Source organism: Pseudochaenichthys georgianus, chromosome 1, assembly GCF_902827115.2.
Source record: "Pseudochaenichthys georgianus chromosome 1, fPseGeo1.2, whole genome shotgun sequence".
NCBI lineage: Eukaryota > Metazoa > Chordata > Actinopteri > Perciformes > Channichthyidae > Pseudochaenichthys > Pseudochaenichthys georgianus.
Genome location: NC_047503.1, coordinates 20,331,392 through 20,351,657, shown reverse-complemented (window position 1 = coordinate 20,351,657; position 20,266 = coordinate 20,331,392). Strand labels below are relative to the sequence as shown.

Here is a 20,266-nt window from a genome sequence, read left to right as displayed (position 1 = left end):
ACAATAATCTATTTTAATGGTAATATAACAATGCAATACAATCAATACATTACCATACGAAACCATATCATATCATATGCGTAATGTCAGGAGTAGGCCTACTCCTGGCCCTTGTTCACGGGCCGCCACGACCTTCCGGTCCGGCGGCGCCAGAAGAGAGAGAGAGAGAGAGAGAACAAAAAGCTGAATAGGCTTTCATACCAATAGATACAGGAAGGGGTGGAGTTTACTCCACACACACACCCCCCCCCCCCACATTCCAGAGACTTCAGATGTGTCTTAAAGGATATTTCTTTGCTTCCAAAGATAACACAATTATTTCACCTCTCATATCTCCAACTTCTGGTTACACAAAATACAAAGTAATTAAACCCACACATATACTATTCAAGATATGTAGACTTCCCTGAAAACATGACATGCTAGCGATCTTCCCCCACCTAGCACCATGTCCTGCATAACACCTCCCCCACAGAGCAATAAAACCCTGTTTTACTAGCCCTTTGTTCATAGCCATTTTAGTCCTCACCTTTATGAAAGGATAAAACAGAGAAATCAATATAAAACACAAACACAAGTATTGTTTGAACAGTATTCACTTAACTGCTACTATTGATAATTACCAGAGAGACTCAAAGGACCTCTTTTAATATCTGGAAATTGCAACAAGACTTTCTGCCATTTCAAATGCAACACACTTCTTAAATATCAGATGCTGCAATCCCCCTTTTGCACTCTTCTAAAAGAGTGCAACTTACACAAGGCACTTGAAACATAACTATTGTCATTCCTCTCCAATATCATCAGAAACTGAGATCCAAAGTATTTGAAATCGTGAAGGAACAGAACATCACTTCCCATGGCAGTGAAGGAACCATGGGGGGGGCAGCTGAGTGCTAAGAAGCAGTCTCCTGGTGGTGAATCATCAGCCCGCCTGCCCGTGAATGGCTTCCTGGTGATACTGCTTCTACCCATCAGTGCTTAGATATTATCCCGCTGAAAAAATAAATACAGAATTCCAAAAAACTGTCCTCAAATGTCTTTCTATTATAAATGTAGATGAAATGTATATCCCCATAATGACCTAAACAATAAAGTCTATGGCTTTTACTTCTTTACCAGACTAGTTACATGATGTTGTTTAAATTACATTGTGTCTCATTACATTACTATGTTTTAGCTTTAACTGTAAATATGTTCTTTCTACATTTCAAACCTCAGTTACTTTAATACCTGTTGAAACATTACTCACAGGTCAGCTTCTTCAGTATTCCATTCTGGACTTACATCTCTCTGGTAGCCCCTTGGCCACTGATTCTTTATCTGTGTTACCTGCTATAACTCAATCAATATTAGAGACATGTCAACATTCATCAAACAGTGTCTTATCCCCAGATATGGAGCAGGTCAATTCTAAAACTGTCAATAAATGGTCAGATTGAACAATCGAATTGGGGCAGCCGGTTACTTTCAGTCCCTAAATGAAAAATGTACATTGTGAAGTTTACACTCCCCCTTTTTTACACATTATCTCATGTGTAAACAAAATCCTGTATGGGAAGAAAACCTTCAGGTCATAATGGATTATAAGACAATACCAAACATTTTTCCCAAATGTACATCCATCATTTCCACAGTAAACACTTCAGTGAAATGACGTGTTTCTCTCCATCTTTCAGTCCTAAAAGAAACAGAATCTTCATGTTTTAGTTTGAGTTTCACATTCTGCAAACCGCCACCTCCTGTGGGAGTGAAATATCATCAAGCAGATTAGAAACGGGTCACATGTGGGCGGTTTCCCCTTTTGTGCGATGTTAGGAAACCTCTCATTTCACACATTATTATCACACAAAAATAATGTGTTAGTCCAAAAACATGCTTGATTAGTCATTGTTTTAAATCATGCAGTTGCACTGATCAGATGCAGACATACACTCACTCACACTCACACTATCAGGTTGTAAAGTTAAGTTTGGTCAGGTACACCTCAGAGTCAGTCATTGACAGTGCCTTCCCAAGTTACCCTGTCGGTCAGGGTCAAAGGTCAGTTGGTCTCAGTCTTTTTGGCCATGTGTCGTGCCCTGCAGAGATGTTCCAGCACAGGCCAGCATCCTCCGTCTATAAAAATCTGTATATATGGAGCGCCATCATTTATTAATTCACAATTACAACTATAATGTTCAAGATATCTCCAAACCCTCATTGCCGTTTCCCACATTCCCTGAAAAGTGTCACCTCCTTAGAGTACTACTACTATTACTGCAATTCATTTACACCTAATTAGTATTAAAATGACTAATAGATCTATTTCAGAAACTTGTGTACATCACTATTATCTTGTGTCAAAACATTACTAGGATCTGTAAAGCTCTGCTATGTATTCCATAACTCATTCTATTAATTTATCTTCAATTCTGGTGCACTTAAAGAACCATGTTACCCTCTTTAACAGTGCGTGGAACCCTGGGTGTCCGAACATGCAACAATTACTCCCTATTTCATCAAGGATTTAAAAACAGAAGTCATTTCGTATGTCCATCCGAAAGCCCTCCTATGGTAATAACTATGCCACAATGGTGGAACCAGTACCTCAAATTGAAATACTATATTTTGTTTAGAACCAGCTTTCCCTTCAACATGACCTATATAAATAAATATTTGTCTGATCTTATAGAGCTGTTACTAAAACTCTCCCTTTGAACTGATCAATACTGTAACAAATTAAAACACTACCAAATTCACACACGAATAAAAAGTCTAGTGCATACTTCCTTCATGCCCCCCCCCCTTTTCTATCAGTGTGTTCACTTCACTTTAATAGTTCTCCTCTTTTCCGCTATTTTTTATTTACCAATTGACTAATTTATGGTCAATACATCTTCTTATCTTCACTTATTTATCAAGTCAGTCAATTCAAGTTCTTTACAATACATTAGTAGATACCTTGTGGAGTATTCACAATAACTAATCCCCTCTAGGATATGAAATCCATTCATCTTTAAGCAGATACTATTTCCTTATTTATCTTTTGTTCATGATAACAATGGTATAACAACCACACATTTGACCCATAGCTAGTTTCTATAACAAGATTAGTATGTGTGACATAATAATCAGATGTCTTGTTTGCTAACCAAGAATATTCAACTTTAATCTTTTCAGCATTCCAGACCATCATATAAACAAGCAGCCTCCTATCTAAACACTAAGCATTAAGGTTTCTACACCACCAACTGGGAAACTATTGCACAATTATGCTGTAAAATCATTGCATCCTTCCTCCAGAACAATCTGAGACAAGCATGTCTCAAGATCTTGTCATAATGAGCACAGTCAGTGATGCAGCTGTAGTCAGTGGCAGGGTCCCCAAAAAAGCTAGGACCGGCCCTGGTCAGTGGGCTCCAAGGAAACTCTCCCTGGCTTTGAGATGAGGGAAGGAATCACTTGGCAGACACACGTTGTCCTCTGTACGGCAGAAATCCCCCAAAACCGCAGTACCTCTTCACACCACTGTTGCCTTGACAACGAGGCACAAGCATAATGTCAATATCTCCTCAGAGATGCATTCTTTGCACACTTCTTCTGTTCGCAGTGAGCAACTCTTCACCAACACACTGATTCAGAGAACCCAAAAGGTGGTGCAGAACTATCCAATGTTGCTGTAATCACATTCAGCTACTGAGAGAAACTCAATTTAAATCTCTCTCCCAACGGGTTACACAATAAAACGGCTGAGTGTCTATATGGTCAGGAATGCTGAAACATGTGAATGTTAAAACAAATCAATGGCAGTAGTCTACCCAGATTCTTTACTCCATTAAAAGTAGTAAAACCACATTGTAAAATCTCTTTTGTCTAGTTGAAGTCCTGCTTACTTCATCTTTAAAATCTTCTTTAATTTGAAACCAAAAAAGGTCTTCCTTCTCCACCATGATCCTATCTCTACATCAAAGTCCATACAAACTGAGGAATGACAGTTCTCATAAAACACTATTCTTCCTTACTTCAGTTCTAAACCAAATGAGCCAAACAGGAAACCCCCTTTACCACTTGCTTATTCTATCTACTTGGTTAATTCTATTCATTTTCAAATTGTTTATCTAAGTTGTGTTACAAGCATGGTGAGGTTACAGAATACACAAATAACTGTATTCAATCCGCGCCGTATTTGAAAACTGTAATGACTTAAAATCAATATTTAAGGACGTAATATAAGTTAAATATATTATTAAGCTAATTACTATTTTATTGTGAAGGCATCTCTGGCGAACAGCGGCCTTTGGCTTTTATTGTGAAAGGCCGTTCCGGAACAGTGAGTTCGACTTCTAGAAACACGGCAAGTTAACAATCGTTCTAATGCATTAACTAAAGTCATGAAAGAGACAAGGAGGGGGAAGGCGTGTGGAAGCAAGCAATGAACTGAAAATGCCACCAATCCTCTGTTTTAACGTGATGGCGGACATTGAAAACCGAAGCGGGCATAAGCACCCCTGTCATATAAACATTAATAGATTCCTTCTGACTGACAAGCGTTCAAAAACCCTTCTGCTTATCACTTAGGCTACTACTTTTTGTTTTATTCATAACCTAAAAATACAATTGTGATGAATAGCTTGCTCTTGTACCATTACATTTACCAACATAAAACAAGGTCTTTACTAATCAACAATGACAACCAACAGACAGAACAATCAAGAAACAGATCAATACAACTCCTAAATAACATTACAATATATATTTCTCACAGTGAGTTCGTTATCTAATGTTTAACAAATTCTCATCTTTCTATGTGTAGTAAAATGATCAGTTAATGACGAATAGTACGAAATTCACAATGCAATGTTTCTTATTTATTTAAATGTACAAGCCTTTTCTTTAGCCCCCTGTTTGATTCCACTTCAAATCAATCTCTTAATCTGTTCCCATTGCTCCCGGTAACTCCCTGGAATTTCAGAATTGTCTTAACCATTCTGACGTTCCATATTCACTTCGCTTTTATTTATCTGACTTAATTAATATGTGTTCACTTGTATTAATATACTGGGCTATTGTCGTTGTTAACGCGCTTCCCCCCCCCCCCTTTCAGCCACTAGATGGCAGCAGCAGAGCACAAATGAGCTTCACTCTTCTGAGTGCATTGTCTGAGTTCCACAGACAATCGCTCACACAGGTATTTTAGGTAAAAATCACACAGATTTATTCCCCGTACAGTTCGTCCAGCTTGATAATGTGATGTGTATTTCAACAGACAAGCAAGACCGCGAATGATGAACCCAGGTCTTAGCGAGCCCTTTATCACACGTTAGCTTTTCAAATTAAGTTTACAGACAAAGGGAAACGAGAGCCGGTCCCGTCACAATTTCGGTGAGGTTTGCGTTTCTTTCCCCTCGATTGAACATATAACAGACCGCTGGCACTTAGCTTTTAGCCTTAGTCTGCTATTTAACCCCAGTTTTAAACGGCGACCCGATCTAAAATATCGAGTTTCCAGGTTTTGTCGTGCAGGAATATAACCTTGCAACCCACAAACTGCACCGTTTCCACGCCACTCAGGAATAAGTATACCTGAGGTCCACGCCAAACTGCTCTATTTTACGTTACGCCGGACTTTCTGTCTACCTTGCGATCAACGTTCACGTGTTGTATGTAACTTTCCTAACATAGTAAAATATGCATTGTATATTCCATTTAAACTTCAAAAACACTGTGAAACGCCTACAGACAATCCTAAAGTTTTACCTTATTTGTAGTTGCAGGGCCCTGCTGATTGTCTGAGATGTCTAAAAGTGTTTGTTCCCGACCCATTCCGGTCTTCCGGATTCTTCCACAGCCTTGTTTACCAGGCACGTCGGGTCACCATTTGTTAGAAATGTGTAGGGACAACTGGTCCGCATTCCAAATCTCCGCGCGTCCCTAACAAGCTGGTTATCATACAGGAAGGAATCCAGAACATACAAGTATCCGTTAAAACAATAATCTATTTTAATGGTAATATAACAATGCAATACAATCAATACATTACCATACAAAACCATATCATATCATATGCGTAATGCCAGGAGTAGGCCTACTCCTGGCCCTTGTTCACGGGCCGCCACGACCTTCCGGTCCGGCGGCGCCAGAAGAGAGAGGCAGAACAAAAATCTGAATAGGCTTTCATACCAATAGATACAGGAAGGGGTGGAGTTTACTCAGCCTCCACACACCCCCCCCCCCCCCCCCCCCCCCCACATTCCAGAGACCTCAGATGTGTCTTAAAGGATATTTCTTTGCTTCCAAAGATAACACAAATATTTCACCTCTCATATCTCCAACTTCTGGTTACACAAAATACAAAGTAATTAAACCCACACATATACTATTCAAGATATGTAGACTTCCCTGAAAACATGACATGCTAGCGATCTTCCCCCACCTAGCACCATGTCCTGCATAACACCTCCCCCACTGAGCAAGAAAACCCTGTTTTACTAGCCCTTTGTTCATAGCCATTTTAGTCCTCACATTTATGAAAGGATGAAACAGATAAATCAATATAAAACACAAACACAAGTATTGTTTGAACAGTATTCACTTAACTGCTACTATTGATAATTACCAGAGAGACTCAAGGGACCTCTTTTAATATCTGGAAATTGCAACAAGACTTTCTGCCATTTCAAATGTAACACACTTCTTAAATATCAGATGCTGCAATGTGGATCAGTCGACTGAGTCTGACGCTGTTTTAGTGTAAACATCATCTGTAGATGTAGGAGCCTGTTTGTTATTGCAGGTGTTAATGTTAAATATACTAAACGTTGTATTAAACCAAACACAAATTGAACAATGCTAGAATCTAGCATCTTCTCTTAGGAGCTACAGTAGATGCTTTACTTACAAACAAACAGCCTCTCGGTTTACGAACTTAGTTGGTAAGAATGACACTAAAGTATTGAGTTGAAGCTTCTCTGACAACAGAATCACAAAATACTGGATGGTAACCTACTGCTATGTGTTTTAGATCTCTAGCACCAAGTTAACATTTTAATTATGTCATCCAAGACAAACTTGCGAGTTGTACAACAAATTAGCTAATGTTCTCCTTGAACCTCCAGATGGAGCTGTTGGAAAGTTGGATTTACCAAAGCAACATGTTCAACCAGTCTGTTACAGAATCCAAGTTTTGTTAGTCCATTTGTGTTGGATAAGTGAGAAGTGTTTTAAGGAACTGTCATTCTGTCAATTAATGTCCAAATATAACAAGAATAGCTCCACATCTTTTCACAAACAATGACAGTTGAGCAACAAGTCACTGAACTAATGTCTGCTGGACTGCGAGTCATCCTGCTCTCTGTATGTAAGGATCAGAGGATGTCTCCAAGATTATGAGAAGTTGTCTCTCAAGCCTTTCAAGGTTGTATGGTCTGCATGGGTGGATTATGATGATCATCACCACAGATTAACCATAGATCTTAAAACTTCAACAACTGAGAGACATCAGCCTGCCAAACTTTCACCGCCAGGCTGGTGGAGGAACACTTCCTCCATCTTAACTACAAAATGTTTCAGCCTTAAGAGGAAACGGGTGTGATCCCCCTCACTGAGCTTCAGTTGGGTGCTCAACCTAGAACACCAACAACCAAAACAGCAAAGTGTTTGTCAGCTGTGCTCTCTTTGTACCAAATTTGATTGAGAATCTAATGTATCTGTGAGGGAAATATTTTGTTGTGTGTTTGTACCAAAAAGCATTTTGTGTTTCACATAGGTCTGCCATAACTTAGAGCAGGGGGTTAAAGGTTTAAAGGGTTAAAGGTTCCGCTTTCCTGTTGGGGGACTGTGACTAACTGCCAGAGGACTTTAACAGACTGTCTTTGTCTCTGAATCCATGTGTTTTTGTGATTATCGATCAGAAGACGCGCGAAATAGAGGCTCCTCCTTGATTATCTGTGTAGATTTGCGCTGTGTTTCTGTGTAATCTTCAGTGTTGGCTGGGGAATCACATGATGAAGTCGTGTGAGAACCCTGCCAATGCTCCCGGCCGTGGCTCTCAATAAACTCAGGTGTTTGATATAAAGCGGACTCCAGCCTCCATTCCTTCCATCTACATTGCTGAAAAGAAAATCTCTCTCACAGATTGGCGTCGCGAACAGGACACCAACAGATTTTCGGATGCTGGTGAGTACATTTCTATTTTGAGATTGACTCGCCAGCGTTTGAGATCAACGGTGTATTAAAATTACCTGAGAGAACTGAGCTGCTGCATTTTTTTTTGGGTTTCTCTACTCATTTACATCTGGAGGCTAATCTATAACCTCAGGAATCGGTGTCAAGGGGATATTGTCCTGGCCGATTTCCCCGTGTTTGTTGCTGGGACAGGTGTCTACGAGCAAACGCGGTTTATGTGAAAACTATGAGAATATTTGGGGCTAATGATAACCTAGGAATATCGAATTTCATCGATCTCCTCTGTGTGTGCTTCTTGGAATTAACTCACCAGGCAATTACACACAACAAATATTCAGAGAAACTTTTGAGAGATGCACCAGCAAAGTGGATTTTCTGAATTAGAAGCAATGTCGCAAGATTTGTATTTAAACAAATCGCCGAATTTAGGCATTTCTGCTGAGGTGCCGATTCTCCGCCCCCTGGGGAGAGCTGCACGTAGAAAAAAGGAGCATACAGCATTATCCGCGATTATTGACACTTTTGAACTAAAGAAAGTGCTCAATGTGTGGTTTGAGAATGTTGTATGAATTGCTGAATTTGGCTGTGTTTGCGCAAGATTTGTATTTAAACAAATCGCCGAATTTAGGAGTTTTCAGAGGATAAATAGCATTTCTGCTGAGGTGCCGATTCTCTGCCCCCTGGGGAGAGCTGCACGTAGAAAAAAGGAGCATACAGCATTATCCGCGATTATTGACGCTTTTGAACTAAAGAAAGTGCCCAATGTGTGGTTTGAGAATGTTGTATGAATTGCTGAATTTGGCTGTGTTTGCAGATACACGAGAATTATGAGGATAGAGGGCTCATAATTAGTGGCCCCTCTGAAAGTCTCCCTAATTCGGATTAAAATAGGCTGGAAGAGTTTTTGTCAGGCTGAGTTGTTGAGAGTTTTTATGTTTGTTTGTCTAACTGCAGTGTTTGTTTGTATAATGGTTTCGTGTTTGTTTGTCTACCCGCCGTCTTGTGCATGCGTTGTAACAACTCATAATGAATCAGTCCACAGCCAGGGTAAAATGAACTAAAACTTCAGTTATTTCACCAAAATTAAATGACTTGAGAGAAATAAAACAATAATGTAAAGATGAAAAGCTCAAACAGCTCAATGTTGTATTATTTGTTTCATTTATTCTTAAATCTATGTATTATATGGTAATAATGAATAATAAAAAAAAACGTAATGTATTGAACACATTCCAAAACAAAGAAGATAAGACAGAACCAGACTCAGACATGAGGACTGGCTTATCTATAGCCAGTTGAGAAGCACTTGAGGTGCTTGGCTCTGTGAGGCCTGATGTACTTATAGGGTTCTGTTTTCTTCAAGGTTGTGTCTTCCTAGTCGAATGTACTTAAGGTAAGTCGCTTTGGATAAAAGCGTCAGCTAAATGCAATGTAGTCAGACAGTAATTGAGACTTTTGCGCTGTTGCTGCAAAATGAAAACCTTGTTGATTGTCTGTTTCCAACTGGCCACTGGAATCAGATAATTGATATACGTTGAAGTTCAATTACAGTTTAAATATAGTTTAATATTCTTTATTAAACTGTTTCAAATTATTTCTAGTACAATTGGTCTATACAGACATTACTACAATCCTAATAGTTGTCAAATACTGAGCTTATGAACAATAGAGTAAAGGTCGCTGGTTAAGCCAGGGATCAATATACTTGTTGAGGTTTTATTGTGCACATAATAAATGTGTTTAAACGAATTGAGCAATTTTTAAGGAGTATAATGTTGCAATTTTTAAGATAAGTAATTGCAGTTCAAAGGTAGATGTTTTTTTCTCCTTCTCTCGTTCACGAGCACACAAAATAAATCATAAACATTTCCAAATCCGAACAGACAGAGAAGTAAACTAAACTATTTTGCTCTTCATTTTTAAATGGGATTTTCCGCTACATAACAGAAGACTTAATACAGGACTTAAAGAACGTTTTAAAGACAAGTCATGGAGAGGTTTGCATTTTGGACGGAATCTCCCCTTTCCTCTGCTCCTAAAATCCTGCACCCGAGGTCAATCACAGGCGTGACCTTTGGAGGGGCAGAGAATCTGAGCAAGACCACAGAGCGACCATTGGGGGTTTTATGGCCTAAAGGCACAAAGAGGAACATCTGGCTACCCCCAACCAAACAAACACACACACACACACACACACACACACACACACACACACACACACACACACACACACACACACACACACACACACACACACACACACACACACACACACACACACACACACACACACACACACACCACACACACACACACACACACACACACGTGTAAGTGATTTACAGTTACTAAATCAGCCTACTATCACCTAAAGAACATATCTAGGATTAAAGACTAATGTCACAGCAGGATTTGAAAAAAAAAACAAAAAAAAAAAAAAAAACTTGTCCATGCTTTTATCTTCAGTAGACTGGACACTGAAATGGTGTCTTCACAGGTCTCACAAAAAAAAAATATATATTAGAAAGCTGCAGCAGATTCAGAACGCTGCTGCTCGAGTCCTCACTGACACTAAGAAAGTGGATCACATCACTCCTGTTCTGAAGTCTTTACACTGGCTTCCTGTGTGTCAAAGAATAGATTTCAAAATACTGCTGCTGGTTTATAAAGCACTGAATGGTTTAGGCCCAAAATACATTTCTGACCTCCTGCTAAATGATGAACCATCCAGATCTCTCAGGTCTTCAGGGACTGGTCAGCTTTCTGTCCCCAGAGTCAGAACTAAACATGGAGAAGCAGCGTTCAGTTATTATGCTTTTAATTGAACTAGTCATATCTTAGACCGCACTGTAACTTTTATCCATGTACTTTTCCTTTTAATGTTAAATTGAACTATTCATATTTTAGACCGCACTGTAACTTGTATCCATGTATTTGTCCTTTTAATGCTTATTTTATTAGCTTTTCTTTTAATGCTTAATGTCTTTCATTTTTTTGTAAGGCACTTTCAATTGCCTTGCGTTGAAAGGTGCTATATACATCTGATGGAGATGGATAGAGGCATTTATTTTAATTGTAGCAGTCAGTTTGTGGTTCTGGCAGCATTGTTGAGCATTTTTCATAGATGTGTTTTCATGCCTCTGGGTAAGGCTTAGTCTTTCTATCTGTATAGCCACTGGTGTAACTAAGTTCATAAAGTCAACAGGTACTATACTTGAGCACTATTTTGAGATACTTGTACTTTATTTGAGTATTTAAATGTTTTGCCACTTTATTCTTCTACTTCTACAGTTCAGAGGTACATGGTGTATTTCTACTCCGCTACATGTATTTCATACCTTTTAGTTACTTTACGGATCTGGATGAATGATGTGAAATCTAATCAAGTGTTAAATCAGACTTTAGTTCCACCTGGAGTAAATCCACCAGCTACCCTGCAGTCTACAAAGTACTTCAGACTAGCTGCACCTTCACCAGCTTTGAGAACACTTTGATGATAAATCATTATAAAACACATCATATATATTATTCTGAAATGGACCAATCTGCACAACGACTGTCGCTATTTCCACTATATTTTGATGAGAATACTTTTCTACTTTCACTTGAGTAACATTTTTAATGCAGTACTCTTGCTGTAACATAGTATGCATACACTCTGGTACTTCTACTCAAGAACAAGCGGCTGCAGATTGTCACGTAGTGATCGTCTTCTTAAATAGGACATCTTTGATAATAGATTCTGGCCTATCAGAATCGAGGTGGCGGCGTGGTGTTGTTGCAGGAAGTCCCGACGGAGAATAATTTTGCGGTAACACATCTCGATATACATTGATACAACATTACGTGTTGATAGAACTCATCACATAATGAAATAGGACCCCACGGTTTGATGATTGATAGGTGTGGGCTGTCTTCCATTTTTCACACACAGGACAGTGGGGGATATCCACCCTTATCCACAAATGTAAAGTAGTTCACACAGCCTTTTTTCCTCTGTGAGGAGCAGCAGGTTCAGCTTCATTTAAATATGTCGTGTAGTAATAGATGGACTTATTTTTTCATCTCAAGAGAATGTGTATTTTATGTTAGTATTTCAAAAAAAAATCCCCCCAGACAGCGCCGCTGCGGGGTTGGGTTTTCAGCATGTCAATTTTGTCACACAAATGTGCCTTTTATTTCATACAGTTCCATTTGGATTGAGACAGGGAAATAATCCAAACCTCATGCGTGGCGTTTCACCGTCAAGGGGGCGATATAGCCATCTGTATGTCAAATATGTCTTATATGTCTTAAATGACATGATGAATTGGAAATGGGGGACCCTGATGTAAACAAGACGAAAGTCTTTCTCTGGTCTGCATCCCCTTGACAATTGTATTTTTTGAGCTGTACTGTACCCAATATACAAGCTGTTAATAAACTTTTCAATCAATCAATCAATATGTAATTACATTTCAAATACTGATTTGAGCCCCACCACTGTATGAGTTAGCCCTACCATAGATTACCCAAAAAAAAAAAAAAAATACTCAGGAGCTGATACGTCAATTAATTGCTTATCATGACAGGCACACAATAAAACAGTGGAAACAAACATGTGTTTGACTTTCATTAGTGAATGACACTGTGTGCCCTTTTATAGTCTGAGTCCAATATTGTGCATTTATATATATATATTATATACATATCCTACATATATGCTAAGGTCCCGCTACTGACACGATAGCAGTCATTTCGTGCGCATGTGTGTAATTAAACCCATGATATCGAAATCTCAATCCAGCCAGGTACCCAGAGTTGGCAACCTTGCCCATGCCCCAAATAATATTTGTATTGCAGATCTACATGAATCACACAAACGACCTAGTTTGGATTCAAAAGGTGACAAGTTTGCATACCTGCTTGTCATCCATTTCATTACAGAGCTGGGAAAATGGTGTATTGATTAGATTCTGATCCGTGCAAGTCCTATTTTAACTGACTTTAGTTTCTAATATTAATGATAATTTGATTTCATCCCATAAGTAATTATTTAAATTAACTCAACATTTCACATGATGGATTAGTGTTCCACATTTCCCCACTAATTTCTTTTATGATTGAGCCACTGGTAAAGAGAGACATTGATGATCCTGTGTTCCGTTTGTTGTCTATGGCTTCGGACGGCTTCACTAAAAGTCACCCAGCTCTGCCCTACTACAGACCGGCTGAGTGCAGTCACAGAGATGCTATGGCTGCGCTACATGACATTAATGGTCTGGTCCGAGAATGGACACCATTCCCTGCTCACAGAGACAATGACATTCCTCAAACTGAACTTTACAGCCGTTGATACTGTCTCACGTGGGTCTGCTCCCCCCCACCGAGCCATGAACTGAAAGCTTGACGTCTGCTCTGAACACTTGGAAGCCTCCCTGTCACACCAGCTCCAAACCCTTGGGTCAGTCAGATGAGTCAAACGGCTTCACTTGGGCACAGGGGTCAGAAATATGATTCTCGTTACCACAGAGTGGGTTTGTTTGTTTTTTAAGGCTATCCATACTGCTATGCAGAGGATGCCTGCAGGTTGGCAAGCTGTGAAAAGCCCCTACCATTTTTAGTATAGGCCTGTTGTCAGGGGCCTGTTACTGTCTACTACATATATTCACATTATATAGACCATGAGGCTGCACGGAGCTTAGGCTAAAAATACAACCATTCTGTTCTGCTCTAAAGATTCAATTTATAGATTCTATATCAAAATAGTTTGTTCTTATTGTTTCCAATGATAACGTCACCTTAAGTGGAGGGATGCAAACCTGTTTTCAAATGTAAGGTTTTGAATTTGTTTGACATTTCTCAGTATAGACACCCTCAGACGCCCACTATCATTCATGCTATGCCTTCAGTGGTGACTCAGATGTTTAGGGGGTTGAAGCTGTTCCTCCCAAATCAGAGATGCTTTGTTTTTTTGTTTTGTTTTTTCAACAAAGGTGTGCATTTCCTGCATAATATATGGTTCTCACAATTGTTTTTGTTAGTTGTGCACAGCTGATACTGAGTTTTCTCGACTGATGGATTATGACCTCTACCATGCTTACATGGACTTCTATGTTTTATTTCATATCTAACTGAAGTAAGAGAGAATAGAGAGAGATGTGGAGGAGAGAATAGAAAGAGAGAATAGAGAGAGAGAATAGAGAGAGATGTGGAAGAAAGAATAGAGAGATGAGGATAAGAGAGAGAATAGAAAGAGAGAATAGAGAGAGAGAATAGAGAGAGATGTGGAGGAGAGAATAGAGAGATGAGGATAAGAGAGGGATAGGAAAGAGAGAAGAGTTATTTGCAAGTTGCGTGCTGATACTGAGTTTTCTCGATTAATAGCTTATAGACGATACCATGGTTAAATAGACTCCTACGTTGTTATTACATTATGTGACATATGTAAGAAAAGGGAGGGGAGAGTCAATTATATTTGAGTAATTGATCTCATATTGAAACATTCATTTCTCAAACCTATGTTTATGGAAGAGGAAATGTACTTCTGATAAACTAATCTTTTATCAAACGGTAAATGGTGAATTAATATAATATTTAGAATAATTGAGAACGGGTTATATCCACAGGGACTAGCTCACATTTAACTTAAAATAACATTTCTCTGCTTTGGACTGATGAGTATATGATTCTTGCATGTTAAATGACTAACACAAACCTTACATGTATGCATGTGCATGTGTCAGGAAGGCTCCCAAATAATTCTGAGGGGCCTATCCTATTTTTGTAATTGAATGATAATGTGCTAATCCATTACTTTGAGTTGTCTGCACCCAGGAAAACATCTCTATGAAGTGTTAACCCAATCACTAGGACAGCTCTGAAGGTCAAGGGTCAGAGAGAGAGGGTCACACCCTCTGGCTGCAGAGAGCACCCCCAGCCACGGGCAAGGAGGCACGAGGTCGTTCGAGATGAGAGGATTCTAATCTTCAACTTTCTGATGGGATGGGATGCTTCTTCATCTTACTGCTCGGGGGGGGGGGCAAACAGACAACTCTGCAGGACGAGCGATGGCTTCAGAGGCTCCATGGTTCTTGGAAGGGCAGATTTCTTCCTAACCTCTCCCATCACGGGGGGTGGCATCTGGAGGTGCCTCTTGGAATAGGCTCTGCTCTCAAGCAGATAGCAGAAGGAATGCAGGCAGATGAGCCTCTGGTTCACTGGGAGATCATAAAGTGCTCACTGAATGAGCCACAAAAAGCAGAGCAATTGGGGGGTTTGAAATATGGTGCTCTGGGGAAGAAGAGTTTTGAGCCAATCAGCACCTCAGTGCTAATCTACAGTATCAGGATGCCTTCACACACCAGACATTCTGTGTCATAAAGAGAGGAGGAGAACGAGTCAGGAGGACATATTCTTCCAACTCTTGTACAAAGATAACATTTGAATTGAATGACCATATGATTACAGATGTACAATTAATGATTGTTTTTATATTTCCGATGAACAGATATGTGTTACATAGTGGTGACAAATATATCTTGTCAGATCAGATTACACTTTCACACTAAACAAATAAATTAATTGTCAGATCAGATTACACTTTCACACTAAACAAAATAAATTAATTGATATTTTCAGATTGATAATGTATTGAACAATAAGATATTTCTAATATTATAACAGACAATGTTACTATCCTTAATCATTACCAGGTAAAATGTACAACGAGGAAACCAGATTACCAGGTTCCCAATCCAGGTGCTACTGCATGCTACATTTAGATAGAAAAACAAATGTTCTATCCACTCCACTTAAATACTCAGCAGGTGATGTAGATTTTTCAAAAAGGCCTTAAATCACTCCTTTTAAACGAACTAAAACTAATTCTGCAGCAAGTTTAATGTTAGACTACGCACATGAACACAATATTAGCAACTGTTTGCTGTGCCAAAATATGCCAGAATCTATGCATTCTCCCATGTTTAGCCCAATTCCTTTCACGAAAGCTGGTTTAGTGAGCTGAACATAGCATCCAGAATTAGCGAGGAGGCTGAGGATTGGTACAACTTTTCCCCACAGACTCTGAGCAATCTTAACAGTACGAGGGCCTAGTCTCTCTCATTGTTGATACAGTAAATACAATTACCTGCCTGACGGTTTCAAACGAATAGATATTTTGACTTTTCTTTCCTCAGGTTGTTGAAATAAAATGCCTAACTTTTCCTTTTCAGATTTTTGAACAAATGTATTTGAATAAAATGTATGTAGTAAAGTGCCTTACTCTTGAATAAGTGTATTGAAGTAAACGAAAAGTAATGCTAAAGATTGAGGACACTGTACCTTTACAGATTACAGATTGATTGATTCATCACTGTGAATTTATACCTTAACTGTGAATTTTTAACTGAATCCCTATTGATTCTGATTTTATACCTCAATTGGATTTCTTATAATCCTACATTCTAATTGTGTTTTAATAAGTAATTACCTTAAAGTAAATCTTTAAAGATGTAAGCTGAATTTGAATTTGTGTTTGATGAATGAGATTAACTGAGGGATAAATGATAAAAGATCTTGTTTTTTGAAACATATATTTTACTATTATATTTTTGTATTGCATGTGTTATTATTGTGCTTTTTGACAAAAGAAATCAAACACTGAAGAAAGATGATTTTTCTATTATGGTTGTCTGTATCAACCATTGTGATTGGCTGTTCCAATCTTATTCTGCTTTTGATGTGATTAATGTAATGAGGAATCCACCCAACTCTGAGGACGTTTTATTTGATTCAAGTAGTGACTGAAAATATTCTTAGACTAATGTTAATTGGTTATCAATGAATTGATAAAAGCGTGGATCTGTGAGGGAAATATTTTGTTGTGTGTTTGTACCAAAAAGCATTTTGTGTTTCACATAGGTCTGCCATAACTTAGAGCAGGGGGTTAAAGGTTTAAAGGGTTAAAGGTTCCGCTTTCCTGTTGGGGGACTGTGACTAACTGCCAGAGGACTTTAACAGACTGTCTTTGTCTCTGAATCCATGTGTTTTTGTGATTATCGATCAGAAGACGCGCGAAATAGAGGCTCCTCCTTGATTATCTGTGTAGATTTGCGCTGTGTTTCTGTGTAATCTTCAGTGTTGGCTGGGGAATCACATGATGAAGTCGTGTGAGAACCCTGCCAATGCTCCCGGCCGTGGCTCTCAATAAACTCAGGTGTTTGATATAAAGCGGACTCCAGCCTCCATTCCTTCCATCTACATTGCTGAAAAGAAAATCTCTCTCACAGTATCCACTTCTGTGTGCATAGAAGTTAAAGTCTGAAAGTGAAACTTATTTCCTATTGTCAAATGTATTGTATTTCAAGAAAGCAGCAAGGAGGGTTTTTCAAATATTCAGCAATACCAATGAAAGTAGTTTCAACAATTAATGAAGGTTACCACTCAAATATCCTTAACGTTGTTGTTCCCTTTTGTGGCAACTATGGCGATGAGCTGTAACTGCAAGTGTTGCGAAGGTGACTTTTCCTGAGATCTCGCTCATTTGGCAGTAGATCGTCACTTGGAGACATTAAATAAATATTTCAGAGATTAATACTTTAAAACAAATATAAACATTCCTATAATATCCATGTCGGGACTCACAGGTTTAATGATGAGAGTAAGCTTGGCATACTTTTTTCTCGTATGTTTTCTTGGTACGACTTTACAATAAGACTACCCTTATAAAGGATTCATAAAGGGTTTATAATTAGGCTATTAATTAGGTTGTAAACACTTTATTAATCATTAAGAACCATTTATAACACAACACACAAGGGGACGGGTAATAACCGGAAAAGCATGTCATGGGACATTTAATAAAACTTAAACAAATTATAAATGGTAGTAACTCATTAATAAATGGGAATGTGTTTTACACTTTACTTATTAATTAGGTTGTGGACACTTTATAAATCATTAAAATCTGTTATAAGACATGAGATAAACAGGGCATCTGTGACCGGTTGCTTGCCAAATAGTGAGCCCATATGTATCTGTACTGCTAAGCCTTATATTGGCTACTTAGCTTACTTCTTCTTCTTTATCAGCCAGCATCCTTGGTATCTGGTGTTTTTCTATTGTTATGTGGATGCTAAAACACTGTCTGCAATAAGATCCAAAAAAGCATTAAACTGTTCAAAACACTTACCTCGGTTTTTTGTGATTGTAAGCTCAGCCGCAAAACAACAAAGTCATAAAAGCGTGTACATTTTCAAATAGATTAGAGTCCAGTTCTGTTTCGTGAGTAATAAGTGTTACAGTGAACACGCATTCACAATAACAGCGCTCTCATCCATCTTAATGGAGCAAGGCCCTGATTAATGTTATGAATTACACCTGTTTACTGTAAGTACATGTCAAAATGGCTGCTGTGAAAAGGGCCTTCAAAAGATGGCGTACGCCAGTTTCTAAGCAATGTTTGCGATATATAAAAAACAAACTTGGTGGGGAAATGTGCGGTCCTCCACGCAAAAAAACGGGAGAGACGAGAAACTGCGACACTGTTGGTAGAAGGAAGAATGGAGAGAAATATGTGAAATATATATTACCTCTCATGTATCATTATGAAGAATTAATTTGAAAACATTGATTGAAGCCAATCTTTAAATTATTAAACAAACGCCTGTTTGAGACTCCTTAGTGCACACAAAAACTTAACTTTGAGCAATAAATATATACGGATATGTTATTGAAAACCACCTTGAATATGTTGTCTTAATGCTATGACATGTATTCTCATAAATGATGCGGTATGCAGAAGGACAGAATTACGTCTAAACTGAGGCGGTTTTGTATTTCTCTAGGTTGTATAGATACGAGCATGGTTTTATATACTATCATGTTTAATCGTGTTTTATGCCGTTAGCTAAGACTTGATAAGTCGCTCATAAAACACAGGAGGTATGGAAACTAAGAACACCATATATTTGGTAGATTTGGCAGCTGATATTACACAATATTTGTTTTATGTAATTTAAGTGGTGGATAGAGTTGCTGCAGGGGGGTTGAGACCATAGGTTGAGACACACAGGCTGCAGTAGAGACGCTGCACACAGCTGATTGACAGCTGGAACACAAACCACCAAATAACAAAATAAACATTAATTGACTCCACTCCTCAGGGATCTCCCGGACCTCCTTTCTTACAGTTTCTCATCATGGGGAGGTCTCCTGTCCCCGGCACAAACACACTGACACACTGCCTGAGGAAGGTTATGTGTATTTTGTCATTAACTTCTTTCGGACCACTTATTTATTTATTTTGGTGACGATCCGACCTTCATGCTGCTACCCCTGGTTCAAACTGCATCCACCAAACAATGTGATGTGTCTCCACCTTCCCAAAATAGCCATCATAACTGCAGATATGCAGTGTTTTATAAATCGGAAAATGTCTGTGCGTATTTATTTGCTTTGTCCTATACTTAAGCAACCTTCGCACATGAACCCTACGCAAGGCTTTATAAATGAGGCCCCTGCGCGTATCTTGACCTTTTTTTTTTGCCTTGGCCTTTCCTCTCTCTGTTAGCATGTTGTTATGAAGCCATGTGTCAGTCTGAGACTGTTGTCAGGCAATAAAGAAGTTCACGCTAGCTAAATTAGCTATGTTTGCTTTGTGTGCTTCTATGTAAAATGGAAAAAGCTACCAAAATTATGAAAAATGTAATGTTAAATATGCCACCCTTATCTCTGTAAACTGCATGCTGGACAGTAGTTAATGTCCAGTTAATGTAGTTAATGCTACCAACATTAACTACAGCAGGAGTGATTAGCATACATTAGATACATTATTGTTGTTCTTTTCTATTCATAGACTCATTATATAGATCTTACGGATTACCTGGGCCCTCCCCGCTCACAGGCTCTCTCTCGAGCTCATATATAATTTAGCAGCTATTTCAGGCACAAGCTTTAGCCAGTAAGCTGTTGTTGATCCCATCTTCACAGAGGAACATGAATATCTTTCACTTTTTGCTGCCAGTCCCACCAATGAAAATGACTTAAAAAATGAGCCACTAAAGAAATCGAATAACAGATTGGAAATTGATGTCTAATGCAAAATCTGGTTTTCAACTAT

At 38.7% G+C, this 20,266-nt stretch overlaps 1 long non-coding RNA gene across 1 annotated transcript in view; it reads right to left on the bottom strand.

Moving 5' to 3' along the window:
- LOC139434510 (uncharacterized) overlaps positions 1 to 20,266 on the bottom strand; it is a 385,392-nt gene that overhangs the window by 88,328 nt on the left and 276,798 nt on the right. The window lies entirely within an intron of this gene.